The sequence below is a fragment of the Danaus plexippus genome, chromosome 28 (assembly GCF_018135715.1).
Source record: "Danaus plexippus chromosome 28, MEX_DaPlex, whole genome shotgun sequence".
NCBI lineage: Eukaryota > Metazoa > Arthropoda > Insecta > Lepidoptera > Nymphalidae > Danaus > Danaus plexippus.
The window spans coordinates 3,248,416-3,253,362 of record NC_083556.1 but is presented as its reverse complement, the minus strand read 5'-3'; the positions used below and the strand labels follow the sequence as shown (position 1 = coordinate 3,253,362).

Sequence of the window (4,947 nt, the reverse complement as noted above, 5' to 3'; positions counted from 1 at the left end):
CACGGTTTGAACGTAAGAGTGAATGGGTGACAGAAATAGATGAAGGGAGGAATTATTACGTCAGGAATATAGCGATTTAAGCGCTGACCTACTTTAGAATATTGTAAAACTTATTTTCTCGGTTGTGATATTATATTTAAAAAAAGTTATTTCACGATTAAAATATAACACAGTTTTAATAAGAATAAAAATTTAAAAAAAGTAATATATTTCAAGACTATACCAAAAATACCATAAATGATTTCGAAATCTTAGTCAAAATAAATCAAGAATTGATTACGCCTTGCGAGCGCTGCAAGCGCTTAAAATTTGTGATCGTCAGTAAAGGCGCGCATACAACCGACCAATAGCGATCTTTCTAGTTTCCAGCGGTCAGTGTTACTGAAATTATTATGTAACTCAAAAACAAATTACTTTTATTCTAAGCGTCAATTATAATAACTTTTTAATTATTATATTACTTAAGATCTTGGCAATGTTGTAAATGAACTGAATGAAACATTGCTAGAGCAGTGTTTATATAGACGGTGTTATGACTTTATTTCATCTTCATACAAGTGCAACGGTTGCTTCAAACATTAACTGACAAAATAAATTCATTTTAAATGTGAAATTATTCACTTGAATATAACTAACTATACACATATTATATACAGATAAATACAGTTAGATATATATGTGTGAATCTATTGTGACGAAACCGCTGACAGTGAAAGACACTCAACGCATAAAAAACTTATTCAGTGTACAGTTGAAACTTTTAGTCCGCCCTCTTCAGTGTTGTTCAGATATATTTTTTTGTTTTCTAAATTCTATATATTATGAAGTTCCGCGTTACTTATATACGTTCGAATAAAGCATTGTTGAAGTTCATGCCAATTAATTTTGGTCGCTTTAATTAGCGACGCGGAAGAACGAACGAAAAATTACTTCAACGGCCGTAATATCAAACGTAAAATTAATAATCACTCGAAACTTGGTTACTCCAGCCAGAGCTGCTCGGCGGACGGGAAATGCTCGTAAGCTGTATTTTTTTCAGCATTGTGACTTGGAATCGTTGGGAAGTAATGTAAATGCTGTGTTGGCTGCAAAAGCCACTGTAATTACGCTCTTGGGTGGAAGCGTGGTGTGTGCCTCAAAATTATAGTTTCAGCGTTTCACTGAGTCTCAATTTACATAATGCATGCTCGACTAATGTTGGATAAGAACCCGCGCATTGAGATATCCGGGTTCAGGATGTGATACACAGAGTATGAAGAGACGTGATAGCGAAGGTAACAAAGAATTTAATTCTTAAGGACACCAAGTACGTACCTATATATAGTAATATATATTTTATTACAAATTTTTATAACTATATCTGTTTGTATATACATATGTTAAGTTATTTCTAAACTGAGTGAGTGTTACCAGAAAATATATATTTTTTTATGTATAATGATGTCGAAATTTATTATTTTTTGTTATAATATCTGTTTTATGATAATCATTGTACCACGCGCCGACCTACATCCCGCGACGTGATCTCCTGATGCTTCTCTTTGTTTCAGCATCACGAGACGTAATGCATTCCTACTTGATATATTTTAACAACCATCAAACTAATGGGCCTATTACTTTTACATATTTTTCACTGTTACATTAAAATCGTACCTATTTTATAATAAATAAGTAAGTAATTTAATTGTACAAAAACAAAATAACAATTCAATATGTTGAATTTAAACGTATTATACAATTAATATGATATAAGTAGTGCTGGTTACTGAATTGCAATAAAAATCTACCGATTGAATATTTAATTAGTACGAGATTTAATATCGTTCGTCGATTTATGGTCGGCTCGGTTTTTGTTGTTGCCTGGACACGAATGCATTTATTAAATTGAACAATTCCCCAAATAAACGATATTAAACATATAATAACAAGTCGCGTGCATTTACGACTTTTATAAATTTCACTTGCAACGCGTATGTATATACCGACAAAGGAGTGAAGCCAATAACCTATGTAACAGGGATATTTCACTTAGGCCTAAGACAACAATAACGCATAACTCACGAAATATCTAGCCGTGTGCAATCACCCTTAGGTAAAGAGATTTTCCGCCTAATGAAATTCTCCGCAAAGACCGAGTATGACACACAATTTATCGCATACTTCCAGAATATGTCCTTTGAGTTTAAACTGAAGTTATGAAGATTTGGTCATTTATGTTTGGATATTATTTATTTAGCTTATATACTTTGATGTGCTTATATATAACCGTACGGTATCACATTACAGCCGTTAAATAGGTTTAAACAAGCGGAAGACAGGATACTTTAACCCCCGAAATCTGGCCGGTCAAACATTTGAAGGGTTTGTTTAAGGTCAGTAATGGCCGGCTATAAAGCTGATAGCTAAAGATCTGGGTACTAAGCTGCGTGCTGTCATTTTAAGTTAAACGTTCATAATACATTTTCATTTAAACACATTTAGCGAACCGCTGAATGAGATGTTTTTTTTTTTATTTTATTCGTCAAACCAAAGGTATTTAAACATTAATCCTATAAATAAATAGAATATAATTGTATTAATAAGCTGTCGTGTTATCTGGAATGAGAAAAAAATATTTTTAATGTAACATAAATACGGATTTTAATTTAGGAATGTAAATTAATTTCACCCCCGGATAGGTCTTGCGGTGAGTACTTTTACAATTTTCGCTGCATTTCATGATTTCAACGGCTTTACTTTGAGAATACTTAAAAATAACATTTTGAATTTCGAATGTAATGAATAGTTTTGCATTTTTTTTTTTTTTGGGAACGAATGATATTTCTCTCTAAAATTACGAGACTTAAGAAATTTTAATTCAGCTTAAAATGTACGTAGTTTAAATTTTTATCTGTCTGTAACTATATATATACTGGCTGCAAAGGAATACACTTAAGTTTAGTATGTAACAAATAGATGGCGTTGATATGAATGAAGCTGAGGTTATATTTTTAATTAATTTAATATCAAACAGGCATACGTTTCTATTATACAGCCGATACTTAATCTGAACTTTACAAAATGGCGAATAAAGCACAAAAAAGCCGAATTCCTTTAGTAAAACTATAGAGATTAAGTTTAATCGGATTATGTTTGCGGCTGGATTACTGGCTTTGACGCGCCAACGGGCCCATAGGTTTAAAATTTTAAAAAATTGTTTCGTACAACGGTTTTAGCTTAGCTTAAGAACTGAGTTTGATGTTAACAGCATTTTTTGATACATTTTTAAGCTGTAATTTTGATCAAACGTTTTTTATATCGTAATTTATTAAAAATAAAATTATGTTATAGTTATTGTTGCATATTCAGATATAACAGACACTCGATTCTGAAGTATGGGAATAATGTAGTCGACACAGAGAACACTGTCATAATGACTAACAATGCGAAGGTTTTTACATTCTCCCGCAGAACTCGAAAATGACTACTCAAGCTAATTGGCATCATTGAGAATCGAGACATTTTTTAATTAACTCTCCAGCGAATCCATTAAAACGGAAATGCATTTTTCAATTGCACTATCTTTCTTGATTCAATTTGTATGGATTTCAACCATCAAATTGGCTGTTTAGTGTGTTCTCTTTTTTTTTTTTTTGAAAAACCGATAAACAATTTAAAAATCGTAATCGATAATTAAATCCGTTAACAAGTACAAAAGTTCTACAACGGGTTTAAAGTACTTTTCGGAAAGTTGTCGCCAATTAGCAATATTTCGTTCAATGATATTTCGCCATTGCTAAAATTTTAAACTCTTTTCTAAAGATTTCTCTGTGGCGTCGAGCTTTTAAAATTGTATTTAGCAATGGATTTCCGATTCGTTTTAAAATATTTAGGGTTTTTACAAGTCGTTTCAGACGATAAATTGGAAGTCTGGTTGCTTACCACTGGGATATTGTTTGATAAAATTGGAAAAAAAATTACGTACTTTTTAAAATTTTATATTTATTATTTGGAGTGCTATTTAAGGGTTCGCATAACAGGGGGCGTAGCTCAGATGGTAGAGCGCTCGCTTAGCATGCGAGAGGTACCGGGATCGATACCCGGCGCCTCCAAGAACTTTTTACGTTTTGCATACATTTAAGTTATTTTTACTTTTGTATTTATATTAATAAACATTTTAAGAAAAATAATTTCTTATAATTGTTGTATTTTCCAACTGAAGGGTTAGACCAGCTAGGCTAGAATACCTTTTGATGCATTTTATATGAAAACCAACCACGCGTCAGTGATATATAAATCCGTGGTCTTACTTTTCGTCTGTATTCAAGACGCACTGAATCGTTCGACTAGAAATGCTGATAATATTTTCAAATAAGAGTACTTTAGTTACAGATACCGAAACTAGATGTCGCTGGTAGTAAGTATTTAAATAATATATATTTTTTTATTTTTAACATTATTGCACGAACTTAGTATTTTTTGTTATTATAATACGATTAAACATATATTTTAGATTAATTTTGTCCTGTTACTATAAGTTTAAGTAACGTAAATCTGAAATGTACAGAAAAAAGTCAAAAACAACAAAGTTATATCTAAAGTGTAGATAAATAACATTAATTGTATGAAAAGGTAATAAATCAGGAATGTTTGATATTGTAAGGAATCTATTTTTAAAAGGGGTTCATATTTCAATGCTCTCACGGCAGATTAACTGTGAACACAGATCTGGCAATATGACATTTGAGGTGTGTGGATGTCATTATTTGACAAGCAAAATGGCGGCGGCGGGATTTTAATTGGAAAAATATTTTTTATCTGTGTGAAAATTTTGAGACATTATCCGGTGTATAGATACGGTTCTACGGATTTTATTGCACAGCTATTAAAATTGAATAGATTATTTTGAATTTACAACGTCATAATATATTTCATAATGTTTGATATGAACCGTTGTTAAAATTTTAA

At 31.4% G+C, this 4,947-nt stretch overlaps 1 non-coding gene across 1 annotated transcript; it reads left to right on the top strand.

Annotated features, from left to right (window-relative positions):
• The first annotated feature begins 4,018 nt into the window (after positions 1–4,018).
• On the top strand, positions 4,019–4,091 carry Trnaa-agc (transfer RNA alanine (anticodon AGC)). The gene has a single exon. It is a non-coding gene; the product is annotated as a tRNA-Ala (tRNA).
• Positions 4,092–4,947: the final 856 nt, after the last annotated feature.